Source organism: Choloepus didactylus, chromosome 14, assembly GCF_015220235.1.
Source record: "Choloepus didactylus isolate mChoDid1 chromosome 14, mChoDid1.pri, whole genome shotgun sequence".
In the NCBI taxonomy this organism is placed as follows: Eukaryota; Metazoa; Chordata; class Mammalia; order Pilosa; family Megalonychidae; genus Choloepus; species Choloepus didactylus.
Window position 1 is genome coordinate 9,645,553 of NC_051320.1, and position 17,969 is coordinate 9,663,521.

The 17,969-nt window shown below is 38.7% G+C and overlaps 1 protein-coding gene across 1 annotated transcript in view; it reads right to left on the reverse strand.

Annotated features, from left to right (window-relative positions):
- Positions 1 to 17,731, reverse strand: part of RB1CC1 (RB1 inducible coiled-coil 1) — an 88,977-nt gene extending 71,246 nt beyond the window's left edge. The window contains exon 1 of the mRNA XM_037802431.1: positions 17,384 to 17,731. The gene's annotated coding sequence lies outside the window, so the exon portion shown is untranslated. The remainder of the gene's footprint in view (positions 1 to 17,383) is intronic.
- Between the last annotated feature and the right edge of the window lie 238 nt (positions 17,732 to 17,969).

Sequence of the window (17,969 nt, forward strand, 5' to 3'; positions counted from 1 at the left end):
CTCTTTTGCTCTTTTAGATCTCCATTTTTCCGTTGCCCAAATCCTCCCCATAAAGCTGCTTAATCTAAAATTCTCTCTTCTTTATCTTAGCTCCTATACCACCAGTCTTTTTTTAATTCTCTCTTGAAGTACTTAAATTTTAGGTAATCATGTCATAGCTTCACAGCAAAATAAATTTGTGTGGCACAGGAAAGATTTTTTTTATATTTCTATTTTTTTTCTCAAATTTCACAGACTGGGCACCATAAGGGAATATGAATTTTTGTGTAAGCAAAATAAAAGGTTTTGCATTAGAATAACCTGATTTATATTTTAACTCAAAAGTATAGTTTATAAAATAAAGTGCTTTATATGGATAACAGGATGAAATATATTCATGTTAATGCTTTAAATTCTGTTATTAAAAGACAAGTCATGAGACCTACGTAAAGACCAATTTTGTGTACCCTAAGTCATGGTAATTATATTTTGTTGAATTATACCTTCTCAATCAACTCATGAGCTATGTGGCTTTAACAAAGGAAAAAAAATGCAGTTAGTTAAAAAAAAACAAAAAAACAAACTTCCTGACAAGTACATATCTGTCTAAATTTCCATTTCCTAATCTGTATTATAGAATGTTAATTATACCCACTTTATATGGCTGTTGTGGGAAATAAATATGGCGGCTTACCTTACACATCCTCCTCCTCAAAACTATCTCCCTTATTGACTTCTTTGGTTTTATGATTATCTCTCAACTTGGTTTAAGATCTCAGAGTATCGTAAGTACTCTCTGTACCCACACTGAGGAGTCACTAAGTCTGTGTACCCCTCTCTATCCAATTCTTAATACTGCATACCTGGGCTATGGCAATAATCTAACTGCAGACTTCTCAAATCCTTCTTGGAGGACCCCATCTTTAAACAATCTTAGGTCATTTATTTTAATGCCACTTACTTCTCCCCAAACTTTAAACTCTTTGTAACATCTACTCAATTAAATCTAAATTCCTCAGACTGACACTCCACTATTACCTTTTTATTGCTCAATACAATGAAGCTCCACAGCTACGTCATGAATAAGCCTTGCCTGCTCCTTCGTGCCTTTACTCATATTATCCTGTAGGCTCCATTTTGTAAAAACGAAGTCACAAACATCAAAAAGTCTTCTCTAGTTTACTAGTTGTTAATGGTCTATTCTTTAATCACTTTTAGTTCATACTTCATATTTCAATTAATCAAATAGTAAATGCCTTGCTATACTTTTTCTCCCACATGCCTAATGCCTGACATTCTTCTAATGGTACTGTAAATGGCTAGAGGAGATGGGCCACAAAACATACCTCTCTTTGAAGCATCACAGACCTAGACATAACGGACAACTCAATAAGTTTAATGCCAAAGCCAAAGATGAGGACTAGAATAAGAACCAAAATTGTGAAATCAAAACCAAAATGGCTCAGGAGGAAGACTGACTCTCTACTTACAAGAATGGGTAGTTTTACATATTCCTATGTTTGTCATGTTTGTTGATGATCCAACAAAGCTGAATTTTCTGCTTTGTAATTATTAAAATAATTAAAAAGTGTATTGGTAACCAAGCATATATAGTCATCCTGAAGTAGAAAATACTTGGTCAGAAATAAAATGTTCTAACTCTGCACCATTACATCAGTGACCTTGAAGCAACTTACCTAATTTCTTTGAATCTCAGTTTTCTCACCTGAAAAGTGAAAAAGGCACACTAGGTGATTGCACCAAGCCTTCATAAAATGCCATGTGGTCAGATAATACATTAAACCAGTACTACAGTCATTTAATAAATATTAAAAATAAATAAAACAAAAGTTTCATGTGCCAGTCAAGGAAGATAAAAAATAAAATAAAAAATATGTGCTACCTGCCTTCAAGTAGCTCAGTGTATTAAAAAAGGATTCAGGTACCTAGGCAAGATGGCAGACTGGTGAGCTGTATGTTTTAGTTACTCCTCCAGGAAAGTAGGTAGAAAGCCAGGAACTGCGTGGACTGGACACCACAGAGCAATCTGACTTTGGGCATACTTCATACAACACTCATGAAAACGTGGAACTGCTGAGATCAGCGAAATCTGTAAGTTTTTGCGGCCAGGGGACCCACGCCCCTCCCTGCCAGGCTCAGTCCCGGGGGAGGAGGGGCTGTCAGCTCCGGGAAGGAGAAGGGAGAACTGCAGTGGCTGCCCTTATCGGAAACTCATTCTACTGATTCAAACTCCAACCATAGATAGACTGAGACCAGACACCAGAGAATCTGAGAGCAGCCAGCCCAGCAGAGAGGAGACAGGCATAGAAAAAAAACAACACGAAAAACTCCAAAATAAAAGCGGAGGATTTTTGGAGTTCTGGTGAACATAGAAAGGGGAAGGGCCCTGAGGCGCATATGCAAATCCCCAAGAAAAGCTGATCTCTCTGCCCTGTGGACCTTTCCTTAATGGCCCTGGTTGCTTTGTCTCTTAGCATTTCAATAACCCATTAGATCTCTGAGGAGGGCCCGTTTTTTTTTTTTTTTTTTTAATCCTTTTTTCTTTTTCTAAAACAATTACTCTAAGAAGCCCAATACAGAAAGCTTCAAAGACTTGCTATTTGGGCAGATCAAGTCAAGAGCAGAACTAGGAGAGCTCTGAGACAAAACGCAATAATCCAGTGGCTGAGAAAATTCACTAAACACCACAACTTCCCAAGAAAAGGGGGGTGTCCGCCCACAGCCACCATCCTGGTGGACAGGAAACACTCCTGCCCATCGCCAGCCCCATAGCCCAGAACTGCCCCAGACAACCCAGTGTGACGTAAGTGCTTCAAATAACAGGCACACACCACAAAACTAGGCGTGGACATTAGCCTTCCCTGCAACCTCAGCTGACTGTCCCAGAGTTGGAAAGGTAGAGCAGTGTGAATTAACAAAGCCCCATTCAGCCATCATTTCAGCACACTGGGAGCCTCCCTACACAGCCCAGCAGCCCAGAACTGCCCTGGGGGGACGGCACTCACCTGTGACATAGCACAGTCATCCCTCAACAGAGGACCCAGGGTGCACGGCCTGGAAGAGGGGCCCACTTGCAAGTCTCAGGAGCCATACGCCAATACCAAGGACTTGTGGGTCAGTGGCAGAGACAAACTGTGGCAGGACTGAACTGAAGGATTAGACTATTGCAGCAGCTTTAAAACTCTAGGATCACCAGGGAGATTTGATTGTTAGAGCCACCCCCCCCCTCCCTGACTGCCCAGAAACACGCCCCATATACAGGGCAGGCAACACCAACTACACACGCAACCTTGGTACACCAACTGGACCCCACAAGACTCACTCCCCCACTCACCAAAAAGGCTAAGCAGGGGAGAACTGGCTTGTGGAGAACAGGTGGCTCGTGGACGCCACCTGCTGGTTAGTTGGAGAAAGTGTACTCCACGAAGCTGTAGATCTGATAAATTAGAGATAAGGACTTCAATTGGTCTACAAATCCTAAAAGAACCCTATCAAGTTCAGCAAATGCCACGAGGCCAAAAACAACAGAAAATTATAAAGCATATGAAAAAACCAGACGATATGGATAACCCAAGCCCAAGCACCCAAATCAAAAGACCAGAAGAGACACAGCACCTAGAGCAGCTACTCAAAGAACTAAAGATGAACAATGAGACCATAGTACAGGAGATAAAGGAAATCAAGAAGACCCTAGAAGAGCATAAAGAAGACATTGCAAGACTAAATAAAAAAATGGATGATCTTATGGAAATTAAAGAAACTGTTGACCAAATTAAAAAGATTCTGGACACTCACAGTACAAGACTAGAGGAAGTTGAACAACGAATCAGTGACCTCAAAGATGACAGAATGGAAAATGAAAGCATAAAAGAAAGAATGGGGAAAAAAATTGAAAAAATCGAAATGGACCTCAGGGATATGATAGATAATATGAAACGTCCAAATATAAGACTCATTGGTGTCCCAGAAGGGGAAGAAAAGGGTAAAGGTCTAGGAAGAGTATTCAAAGAAATTGTTGGGGAAAACTTCCCAAATCTTCTAAACAACATAAATACACAAATCATAAATGCTCAGCGAACTCCAAATAGATTAAATCCAAATAAACCAACTCCGAGACATATACTGATCACACTATCAAACACAGAAGAGAAGGAGAAAGTTCTGAAAGCAGCAAGAGAAAAGCAATTCACCACATACAAAGGAAACAGCATAAGACTAAGTAGTGACTACTCAGCAGCCACCATGGAGGTGAGAAGGCAGTGGCATGATATATTTAAAATTCTGAGTGAGAAAAATTTCCAGCCAAGAATACTTTATCCAGCAAAGCTCTCCTTCAAATTTGAGGGAGAGCTTAAATTTTTCACAGACAAACAAATGCTGAGAGAATTTGCTAACAAGAGACCTGCCCTACTGGACATACTAAAGAGAGCCCTACAGACAGAGAAACAAAGAAAGGACAGAGAGACTTGGAGAAAGGTTCAGTACTAAAGAGATTCGGTATGGGTACAATAAAGGATATTAATAGACAGAGGGGAAAAATATGACAAACATAAACCAAAGGATAAGATGGCTGATTCAAGAAATGCCTTCACGGTTATAACGTTGAATGTAAATGGATTAAACTCCCCAATTAAAAGATATAGATTCGCAGAATGCATCCAAAAAAATGAACCATCAATATGTTGCATACAAGAGACTCATCTTAGACACAGGGACACAAAGAAACTGAAAGTGAAAGGATGGAAAAAAATATTTCATGCAAGCTACAGCCAAAAGAAAGCAGGTGTAGCAATATTGATCTCAGATAAAATAGACTTCAAATGCAGGGATGTTTTGAGAGACAAAGAAGGCCACTACGTACTAATAAAAGGGGCAATTCAGCAAGAAGAAATAACAATCGTAAATGTCTATGCACCTAATCAAGGTGCCACAAAATACATGAAAGAAACACTGGGAAAACTAAAGGAAGCAACTGATGTTTCCACAATAATTGTGGGAGACTTCAACACATCACTCTCTCCTATAGATAGATCAACCAGACAGAAGACCAATAAGGAAATTGAAAACCTAAACAATCTGATAAATGAATTAGATTTAACAGACATATACAGGACATTACATCCCAAATCACCAGGATACACATACTTTTCTAGTGCTCATGGAACTTTCTCCAGAATAGATCATATGCTGGGACATAAAACAAGCCTCAATAAATTTAAAAAGATTGAAATTATTCAAAGCACATTCTCTGACCACAATGGAATACAATTAGAAGTCAATAACCATCAGAGACTTAGAAAATTCACAAATACCTGGAGGTTAAACAACACACTCCTAAACAATCAGTGGGTTAAAGAAGAAATAGCAAGAGAAATTGCTAAATATATAGAGACCAATGAAAATGAGAACACAACATACCAAAACCTATGGGATACAAAAAAAGCAGTGCTAAGGGGAAAATTTATAGCACTAAACGCATATATTAAAAAGGAAGAAAGAGCCAAAATCAAAGAACTAATGGATCAACTGAAGAAGCTAGAAAATGAACAGCAAACCAATCCTAAACCAAGTACAAGAAAAGAAATAACAAGGATTAAAGCAGAAATAAATGACATAGAGAACAAAAAAACAATAGAGAGGATAAATATCACCAAAAGTTGGTTCTTTGAAAAGATCAACAAGATTGACAAGCCCCTAGCTAGACTGACAAAATCAAAAAGAGAGAAGACCCATATAAACAAAATAATGAATGAAAAAGGTGACATAACTGCAGATCCTGAAGAAATTAAAAAAATTATAAGAAGATACTATGAACAACTGTATGGCAACAAACTGGATAATGTAGAGGAAATGGACAATTTCCTGGAAACATATGAACAACCTAGACTGACCAGAGAAGAAATAGAAGACCTCAACCAACCCATCACAAGCAAAGAGATCCAATCAGTCATCAAAAATCTTCCCACAAATAAATGCCCAGGGCCAGATGGCTTCACAGGGGAATTCTACCAAACTTTCCAGAAAGAACTGACACCAATCTTACTCAAACTCTTTCAAAACATTGAAGAAAATGGAACACTACCTAACTCATTTTATGAAGCTAACATCAATCTAATACCAAAACCAGGCAAAGATGTTACAAAAAAGGAAAACTACCGGCCAATCTCCCTAATGAATATAGATGCATAAATCCTCAACAAAATACTTGCAAATCGAATCCAAAGACACATTAAAAAAATCATAAACCATGACCAAGTGGGGTTTATTCCAGGCATGCAAGGATGGTTCAACATAAGAAAATCAATCAATGTATTACAACACATTAACAAGTCAAAAGGGAAAAATCAATTGATCATCTCAATTGATGCTGAAAAAGCATTTGACAAAATCCAACATCCCTTTTTGATAAAAACACTTCAAAAGGTAGGAATTGAAGGAAACTTCCTCAACATGATAAAGAGCATATATGAAAAACCCACAGCCAGCATAGTACTCAATGGAGAGAGACTGAAAGCCTTCCCTCTAAGATCAGGAACAAGACAAGGATGCCCGCTGTCACCACTGTTATTCAACATTGTGCTGGAAGTGCTAGCCAGGGCAATACGGCAAGACAAAGAAATAAAAGGCATCCAAATTGGAAAAGAAGAAGTAAAACTGTCATTGTTTGCAGATGATATGATCTTATATCTAGAAAACCCTGAGAAATCGACGATACAGCTACTAGAGCTAATAAACAAATTTAGCAAAGTAGCGGGATACAAGGTTAATGCACATAAGTCAGTAATGTTTCTATATGCTAGAAATGAACAAACTGAAGAGACACTCAAGAAAAAGATACCATTTTCAATAGCAACTAAAAAAATCAAGTACCTAGGAATAAACTTAACCAAAGATGTAAAAGACCTATACAAAGAAAACTACATAACTCTACTAAAAGAAATAGAAGGGGACCTTAAAAGATGGAAAAAATATTCCATGTTCATGGATAGGAAGGCTAAATGTCATTAAGATGTCAATTCTACCCAAACTCATCTACAGATTCAATGCAATCCCAATCAAAATTCCAACAACCTACTTTGCAGACTTGGAAAAGCTAGTTATCAAATTTATTTGGAAAGGGAAGATGCCTCGAATTGCTAAAGACACTCTAAAAAAGAAAAATGAAGTGGGAGGACTTACAGTCCCTGACTTTGAAGCTCATTATAAAGCCACAGTTACCAAAACAGCATGGTACTGGCACAAAGATAGACATATAGATCAATGGAATCGAATTGAGAATTCGGAGATAGACCCTCAGATCTATGGCCGACTGATCTTTGATAAGGCCCCCAAAGTCACTGAACTGAGTCATAATGGTCTTTTCAACAAATGGGGCTGGGAGAGTTGGATATCCATATCCAAAAGAATGAAAGAGGACCCCTACCTCACCCCCTACACAAAAATTAACTCAAAATGGACCAAAGATCTCAATATAAAAGAAAGTACCATGAAACTCCTAGAAGATAATGTAGGAAAACATCTTCAAGACCTTGTATTAGGCGGCCACTTCCTAGACTTTACACCCAAAGCACAAGCAACAAAAGAAAAAATAGATAAATGGGAACTCCTCAAGCTTAGAAGTTTCTGCACCTCAAAGGAATTTCTCAAAAAGGTAAAGAGGCAGCCAACTCAATGGGAAAAAATTTTTGGAAACCATGTATCTGACAAAAGACTGATATCTTGCATATATAAAGAAATCCTACAACTCAATGACAATAGTACAGTCGGCCCAATTATAAAATGGGCAAAAGATATGAAAAGACAGTTCTCTGAAGAGGAAATACAAATGGCCAAGAAACACATGAAAAAATGTTCAGCTTCACTAGCTATTAGAGAGATGCAAATTAAAACCACAATGAGATACCATCTAACACCGGTTAGAATGGCTGCCAGTAAACAAACAGGAAACTACAAATGCTGGAGGGGATGTGGAGAAATTGGAACTCTTATTCACTGTTGGTGGGACTGTATAATGGTTCAGCCACTCTGGAAGTCAGTCTGGCAGTTCCTTAGAAAACTAGATATAGAGTTACCATTCGACCCAGCGATTGCACTTCTTGGTATATACCCGGAAGATCGGAAAGCAGTGACACGAACAGATATCTGCACGCCAATGTTCATAGCAGCATTATTCACAATTGCCAAAAGATGGAAACAACCCAAATGTCCTTCAACAGATGAGTGGATAAATAAAATGTGGTATATACACACGATGGAATACTACGCGGCAGTAAGAAGGAACGATCTCGTGAAACATATGGCAACAAGGATGAACCTTGAAGACATAATGCTAAGCAAAATAAGCCAGGCACAAAAAGAGAAATATTATATGCTACCACTAATGTGAACTTTGAAAAATATAAAACAAATGGCTTATAATGTAGAATGTAGGGGAACTAGCAATAGAGAGCAATTAAGGAAGGGGGAACAATAATCCAAGAAGAACAGATAAGCTATTTAACGTTCTGGGGATGCCCAGGAATGACTATGGTCTGTTAATTTCTGATGGATATAGTAGGAGCAAGTTCACAGAAATGTTGCTATATTAGGTAACTTTCTTGGGGTAAAGTAGGAACATGTTGGAAGTTAAGCAGTTATCTTAGGTTAGTTGTCTTTTCCTTACTCCCTTGTTATGGTCTCTTTAAAATGTTCTTTTATTGTATGTTTGTTTTCTTTTTAACTTTTTTTTCATACAGTTGATTTAAAAAAGAAGGGAAAGTTAAAAAAAAAAAAAAAAAGAAACAAGGTAAAAAAAAAGATGCAGTGCCCCCTTGAGGAGCCTGTGGAGAATGCAGGGGTATTCGCCTACCCCACCTCCATGGTTGCTAACATGACCACAGACATAGGGGACTGGTGGTTTGATGGGTTGAGCCCTCTACCACAGGTTTTACCCTTGGGAAGATGGTTGCTGCAAAGGAGAGGCTAGGCCTCCCTATGGTTGTGCCTAAGAGCCTCCTCCCGAATGCCTCTTTGTTGCTCAGATGTGGCCCTGTCTCTCTAGCTAAGCCAACTTGAAAGGTGAAATCACTGCCCTCCCCCCTACGTGGGATCAGACACCCAGGGGAGTGAATCTCCCTGGCAACGTGGAATATGACTCCCGGGGAGGAATGTAGACCTGGCATCATGGGACGGAGAACATCTTCTTGACCAAAAGGGGGATGTGAAAGGAAATGAAATAAGCTTCAGTGGCAGAGAGAATCCAAAAGGAGCCGAGAGGTCACTCTGGTGGGCACTCTTACGCAGACTTTAGACAACCCTTTTTATGTTCTAAAGAATTGGGGTAGCTGGTGGTGGATACCTGAAACTATCAAACTACAACTCAGAACCCATGAATCTCGAAGACAGTTGTATAAAAATGTAGCTTATGAGGGGTGACAAGGGGATTGGGAAAGCCATAAGGACCACACTCCACTTTGTCTAGTTTATGGATGGATGAGTAGAAAAATAGGGGAAGGAAACAAACAGACAAAGGTACCCAGTGTTCTTTTTTACTTCAATTGCTCTTTTTCACTCTAATTATTATTCTTGTTATTTTTGTGTGTGTGCTAATGAAGGTGTCAGGGATTGATTTGGGTGATGAATGTACAACTATGTAATGGTACTGTGAACAATCGAAAGTACGATTTGTTTTGTATGACTGTGTGGTATATGAATATATCTCAATAAAATGAAGATTTAAAAAAAAAAAAAAAAAAAAGACATAATGCTGAGCAAAATAAGCCAGGCACAAAAAGAGAGATATTGTATGCTACCACTAATGTGAATTCTGTGAAAAATGTACAATGTTTTATACTGTAGAATGTAGGGGACCTAGAGATACCAATTAGTGGAGGGGGAATGATAATCTAATAAAAACAGATAAACTATGGAGGGTAATCTCAATGTTATGGGAATGCTCAGGAATGATTATGGTTTGTAAACTTTCTTGGATATAGTAAGATCATGTTGGAAGCAATAGAGTTATTTTAGGTTTTTTTTTCTCTTATTCCTTTGTTTTCTTAGGGGTTGTTAATTTTCTTGGGGTATGGTAGGAACATGTTGGAAGCAATGTAGTTATTTTAGATTATTTGTTTTTCTTACTCCTCTGTTTGGACATGGTTTATTAATTTTCTTGGGGTATGGTAGGAACATATTGGAAGCAAAGTAATTATTTTAGGTTATTTGTTTTCCTTAATCCATTGCTTTGTTTGAAATATTGTGGGGTTTTTTTGGCTGTTGTTTGCCTGTTTGTTTTTAATTTTTTGATAAACAAAGTTAAAAAATTGAAAAAAAATCAGTAGAAAAATGGGAGTAAAAACTAAATGACAAATAGGATGGGATGGGGGGATGGTTTGGGTATTCTCTTTTCACTTTTATTTTTTATTCTTATTCTGATTCTTTCTGATGTAAGGAAAATGTTCAGAAATAGATTGTGGTGATGAACGCATAACTATATGATCATACTGTGAACAGTTGATTGTATACCATGGATGACTGTATGGTTTGTGAATATATTTCAATAAAACTGAATTAAAAAAAAAAGATTCATATAAAATGATCATTACAGTATAATTAATAATAAAAAGAGAGGTATGCCAAAGTTATAACAGCGTGAGAAGGAATGGACAAGAATTCACAAAAGGGAAGTGACATCTCAGAAAACCAAAAGAAGATACATAGAACTGACTTACAATCTGGAACAGGTAATTTATCTTCATTGACCACATTACTGAGACCAAAACTGAGAGGATACATTTAGTAAATCCCTGACTTCCTTTAAGAAAACAATCATTAAAAAGAGCTAGTCCTTTCCTGAACTTGCAACTTTGGGGTGGCTCATTATGTACATTTTCCCTTAAGAGCTGGAAAATCTATTAAATTTCATATAAGTGGGCTGAGAATCTAGATACTCTAAAACTAAAGTTATTACATGTAAGGTAACAGCATAAAGGTCAACTGCTGCTGAAGGTATTAGAAATCACCTTTACATAATGCCTCACATAAACATCAGCCTAGCATATTAGCACAATTTTACTTTTACCCAAATAGTAAAGATTTTTAAAATTTGGCATGATGCTCATTTTATATAAACTTGTCTTAATTTTTATGAAACAAAACCATATTTAATAGTACACAAGTTATTTATGCAAGTTAACACAAACCTCTAAATTAAAAGCAATGGGTTAGTAGCTTAACAACTGACACAAAGTTTTCTCAAAATTATTATGCAGCTCTCTGCCCAAAGACTGCTGCCCTTAGTTTCTATCCATTAAGACAATAACTATTATGGACTTAATACATATATATTGAGATACTGGTAGGAGAGAATATTTGTTCTAATTGTCAAAACATATTTTAAAGCCAAAGTACTTAAAAATGAGATTCTCGTATATTATTATAGATATATGTATGAAACAGAAAAGAATCAAACATATCAGCAAATACACAATAATGGTAGAACTTCAAAACAGGAAAAGATGAATAATTCAAACAATGATATTATGACAAACCATGCAGAAAAATAAACTCTGCCAAAAGATACACAGTCACTAAGAAATGCAAACTAAAAGGTTAATCAGAAAGAATTTTTTTACCCTTCAGATTACTAATGATTAAAATGAGTACCAGGTGCTGACAAGACAGCAGTGAGCACACTGGCGCATTTTTTTACAAGAATATAAATTAGCATAACCTTTAAGGAAATTTAATCTGGCAAATGTACCAAATTTGAAATGTGCAAACCAGCAATTCTACTACTAGTCATGAATTGAAAGCCAATATCAATCAGACAAGTGTACAAAGATACATATCCAATGATTTTCATTACACCATTACTTTTAAACATGAAAAATAAGAAAATTATCAATAGGATAGTTGGTTAAATAAAGTATGGTACAACCATATAATATGACATCATTAGGATGTTTTTAAATGTCATTTACTGATGCTATATGTAGTATTCAGTAAGAAAAACAAGTTACAGAATATACCATACATTCTGTTTGTGGATTTTACCTTTATATTAAGTAATGCAGAGGGATTGAGTATGTACACAAAAGCATTAAAAAAGTCAAAAAGGGTGTAAATCTCCCTGGCAACATGGGACATGACCCCCGGGGATGGGTCTGGACCCACTGTGGGACTGAGAAAGCCTTCTTGACCAAAAAAAAAGGGGAAGAGAAATGAAACAAAATAAAGTTTCAGTGGCTGAGAGATTTCAAATGGAGTGAACGGTCATTCTGGAGGTTATTCTTATGTGTTATACGAACTCCAAATTGAACACATTCATCCATTGTTCATCCAACATTTCCTGAGCTCCCGATATATGCCAGGCATTGTGCTACATGCTGGGAATACAAATACTCTCAAGCTGTTTTCAACCCTAGCAGAACACATGAGAAGAGATTTGGATGACCCTAGATAAGGTAGACAAAAAGCTTCCTAGAGAAAAGGCAAGGATTGGGAATGATTTTGCCTGGATTTGCAGTTTTGCAAATTTCAGTTATTGGCAATTTCTGTCTGCCTGAAGGGTCACTAGCAGCTACATCAAAGAAAATAATCTTCACCAACAAATGGAGTGTCTAGGTTGCCCAGGGACTGAAAAATGGGCATCTGTCTCTCAAATCAAATCTATTACCATCTGATTCTACTCGTCCTCTGCCGAGAGTAAAAGGAGAGAATAAAAGAAAAGAGGAGGTCAGCACCGTTTCCTAAGGGTTCCTTCTAAGAGAAGTTTTCCAGAAGGTTCAGGGTCTCCTAAATGCATGCCCTTTTCTACAACTAGACACAAGCAACTTCATGGAATGACAGAGCCAAAAGACTAATTAGAAAGTGAGCGCAAAAAGACTCAACTCAAATCTGTTCCTAATGTGATATGAAGTGCATTTTCATGAAGAATTTTTTAACATTTTTCATGTCATCTTCAATGCTACATTTTATGATCAGTAAATTTGAAATTGTACCCACCTTCAAAAAATAAACAAACAAAAAGGGCAGCAAAGATATCAGAACAGGAATATTTTTAAAACAAAGATGAATAACTGTTACAGGTATATCCTTCAGTTTTTTTTTCCTATGCATATAAGAAATATACACATGTGTGTGCACAGAAAATATGGTTTCATAAAAATGACATATCTTGCATCCTACTACGCAATTTGTTAGAACTGAATAATAGATATCTTTCTATATCAGTACTTATAAATGTTTTTACACATTTTGGTGCCCTACCATTCATAAAAATTATTTTTAAAAATCCACATATTTGGAAATATTAGCAAATTAATACTCTGAAAAAAAGGCTTTCCCATGCCAGAGTATCATTACGCCAACTCTAGATTGTTATTATTTTTTAATGCAGTTTTGTTGAGATATATTCATACAAACCATCCAAAGCATATAATTGCTGGCTCACAATAATATCACATAGTTGTGCTTATATCCCTATGATCAATTATAGAACATTTTCATTACTCCAGAAAAGTAATAAAAAGAAAAAGAAAACCCAAATCCTCCCATACCCCTTATCCCCCTTCCCATTCCCCCTCCCATTACTGACCCACAGTATTGGTGCGATACATTGTTACTGTTGATGAAAGAATATTAAAATATTACTGTTAACTATAGTCCCTAGCTTGCAATAGAGATCATTTTGAATAATTAGCCTCATTCATAAAAACCAAATTCACTTTATAAATATTATAGCATCCTTTTCATTTTAAACTATTTCATATATGCTGTGTTATTTGATGGCCTCTGCTTAACAGAAACTCAAAAGACCCATTAAAATGAATTTATTAAAAAATAGCTCTTGCATCCAAAGTGTACCGACGATGGGAGCCACATCCATGTCATGTGTTATTGTTACCAGCTGAGATATGACATCTAGGGCTGTGCATGGTACAATTTTTCAGGGATACCAATATTAAGCAGTAACATTTCCTTTAAATATGAATCTTCAATAGCTATATAATTATATCTACGGCAAAAATTTTCTAGTTGTATGTTTTACCTTACAATGGATAGTAAGAACAAAAATGAAACCAAAATTACCTTTATAGAAAATGTTACATTAATATCATTCTATTAAACTCAAACTATTCGTATAAATATACAGCAATACCAAAGAAGCACACATAAATATGGCATTTGGCATTTACAGCGTAACTGCTACAATGGCCATGGACATATTAACAGAATGGTATTGATTTGATTAATATTTTAACTGAGATATTCTGGACAGTTACTGACCAATTATTACATGAGGAATATGAAGGAAAAACAATGTGGATAGTTACAAACCAGTAACAAAAAAATGGAAATGGTACTATGAGCCAATAGAATGTGAGAATTCAAAAGAGTAAAATCATGGTGGGAGAAAATGTTATTCCATAATCCTCAGGGCACTCTGTAAAAGCAGAAGCAAACTAATCAACAAAAGAAAGGGTGCTTGGAGTCACTCCAGTACTATACTTGCAATAAGGAACCAAACAGAACCTTAACTTTACAGAGGGAAGGAAAGAAACACCACCTTCTCAGGGCCCTGGACATCGGGGTCCACTTTACAGATAAAAGTAAGCTTATTAGGTACATAATAACTACAGAGGTAAGTACAAACTCTCCAACCTAGCCCTCCAAAATGTTTCTTTAGCCTTACAGCTATTCCACCATCTCAAAGCAACCTGTACCTGTCATTTATCTTCTTTAAAATCTTCAAAACATTCATCATTTCTTATAACCTTATATACAAAGCTTACATATAAAGTCCCTCTTGTTCACTATTATACTGCAGGGATTCAACTGATATTTCGTGAATGAATGAATTTGGCTCCCACTTGCTTTCTAGCATTGCTGGTTCTACTGGAACTAAACCTCCGTGCTTTTGCACTTGCAGGGTTAGAGTACATTATCGTTTCCTTAACTATAACCTGCAGAGTACTACGTCATCTAGAAACACCCCTCTCCCCTTCATTCACACTCATCCCCACTCCCACTAACCTCTTCATTTTTCCTTCTACAAACCAAGTACGCTTGTATCTTAGAGCCTTTGCATTTACTGTTCCTTCTGCCAAGAATGTTCTTTCCCCAGATAATCATATAGCTAGCTCTCTCACTTCCCTTGGGACTTTACTCAGAAAAGTTACCAATCAGTGAGGTCTTTGCTGTGGCCACTTTATTTAAAATTTCAACCACCCTATCTTGATAACTTCATAACCTCCTTCCTTGCTTTATTTTTCCTCCTTAGCAGGTATCACTCTCTAACACACTGGATATTTTATCTTGAATGAGGACAGGGATTTGTTTTGTTCACTACCTAATCACCAGCACTTCTAGACTAGTGCCTGGCACATAGTAGACACAAAATAAAAACCTGTCAAAATCCTTTGAGGTAGGTAGGATATTTGTCATTCCTTTCTACCAATTTCAAATGATGCCCATATTATAATTCTTTTTATACTGAACTCCTATTTTCTTTCTTTAAAGGCAACAGCAATTATACATTCTTAAATTCCTCATGGTAATTGCTCCAATAATCTTATCTATGGTAAGTAAATAGTAACTGAATGGATATGAATGTCTGCAGAAAGGTACTGCTAGATGTTCATTTTTTTTCTGAGACAGAATATTCTTTGCTACAAAAAAAAAAAAAAAGTGGTTGGCGTTAGAGAATACCATTCCTTGGATGAGAAATTTACTATCCAGTCTTCTTTTTTAAAACATTCATAAGTTACCTACATGTGCAAAGTAAGGCATATAGGAGGTGCTCAGATGTTTGCTGAATGCATGAATAAAAATTTAAAGATAATCTAAAAATTAGAGACCAAATAAAAGCTCTTATCAGCCTTAAATAATCAAACTTTAGGTTCAAAATTGCAACTTTTCAAAAACAAAAGTCTTGTGTCCTTTGCTCTTTTGCAGTTTATAAATATGATTTGCTAAGTCGATCTGCCAAGCTTTCTGACCTTTTGTTTGTCAGCAAGACTTCACTGCTTTCCCTGCCATTCAATAACACTTTATAAAGAACTAAGTCTATAAATAATAATTACCATAAAATACTCAGTCTGTAAATAAAATTACTTTTTAAAAAGTGGTCTGCAACTCCCGATCAACTGATTTATCAACATAAACATTATATGCCTAAAGCATCCCTGATATAAAACACAAGGTTTTAAACACAATTGTAATCACTAAAATAAAAACATAGCAGAAATGCTGAGAAAATGTTCATATTCTGCTACAGCATTCAATAAAAAAGCAAAAATACTTCCAAATCTCTAGCAATGATCCACTTATAGATAAATTTAAAAAAATAAAATAACAGCCATCTCCCTTGGCTTCCCACAATAATATCTTACAAGTGTTGGGAGGACCCTCTTTGCATGATCTAAGGAAACACAATGAAGAATCTTGATTATAACACTGGTTCAAGCCCATTCAAATTAAAAGTAGTCTCCTAAATTGCTGGAGTTGCAAACCGTCCAACCTTTCACATAGATCTTACAAGCCACAGAAATTATCAACAGACAACACGATAATATGGTTAGGAAGATAGGCACATTTTAATGGCCCAAATCATTGTTGTGTATAGTAAACGTGAACACATTCCTATCTCCTAACACGCCTCTCATCAATACGAAGTACATGAGCCCTCCTTGGGACCTGTGTCTACACCATGCTTTAAGCAGTCATGACGTTAAGAACAGGATTACGAAACCTTAACAACAAACATAGCACATCCACCCGGCGGTGGAAGAAACTATCCGAGGATACTCCACTCAGAAGCCATTTCTCATGTTGGTCAACGCATTTGGTTTCTACCAAGGAGCTTGTGACATCCACATCCACACCCCATCCCAAACCTATCAGTGGGGCAGGCAGAGGCTGAGTCATTCCTAGAAGTAACTTTACACCGATCCTCGCACTCCGGGTTCAGGACAAAGACACCAGGTCTAGGTTCCTCCTCCCGGGTTCACTTGGGCCCACCTCCACGCACCGGTTTCCAGAGGGCAAACACCACACGGCTAAGCGGGCGCCGTGGGGACCGGCGAGGAACACAGACTGCGCACATAGGCGGGATCCCGCCGCCCGGTAGGGTGGAGGAACACCTGCCGGGGCGGACCCGAGGCCGCACACACCTGCCGGGCCGAACTCCAGGCGGCACACACGTGCCGCGGCAGGTTCCGGGCCGCACACACCTGCCGGATCGGGCAGGGCTCGGGGACACACACACCTGCCCGGCAGGTCTCGGGACCGCACACACCTGCCAGGTCGGGCAGGGCTCAGGGCCGCATACACTTATCGGACCCGCTCGGGGTCAGCCGGGGGACGCCCTGCGGGGGCAGGGGACACAGGCGGCGGCACTCACCCGGCAACGCCTCCTCCTCCGCCGGTGGCAGCAGCACAGCCGAAGGCCCCCGACACCATCTTCTGCCGCCGCCTCGTCCTCGGCGGCGGCTACCAACCGCCCATTCGGCGCCGCCAACCGACACAACGGCCGCGTCCGGCGCCGGCCCCGAGCTCGGGGCGGGGAGGGTCGGCTCGGCAGGGACACGGTTAGGCCCCTCGGCTCCGGGCCGGGGGCCGGTGGCGGGGGGCCGCGGCCGGTCAGAGCCGAGGGGCCGGGTGACGGGGACCAGGACAGCGCAGAGGCTCGCAGGGCCGAGGACGCTGTTCGCTGGGTTTGTTATTGTCGACTCGGGCCCTTCCTCCGCGGAGCATGCCGGGATCGGAGGCGGGCGGGGGAGGGCGCGGCGCGCCGGTGGCGCCGGGCGGTGTCCGTTTGCGCAGGACCGGAAGTCATGGAACCTGGGAAGGGGGAGGGCCAGCTCCTGCTGTCGGCCCGCCTTCGCTGACCTGTCCTGAAATAACCCGCAGAGACGGGCTCCCGCGGCCTGTGGCTGTGCTGGCCCGCCACCGTCCGGAGGCGGGCGACGCCAAGGTGAGTTTTACCT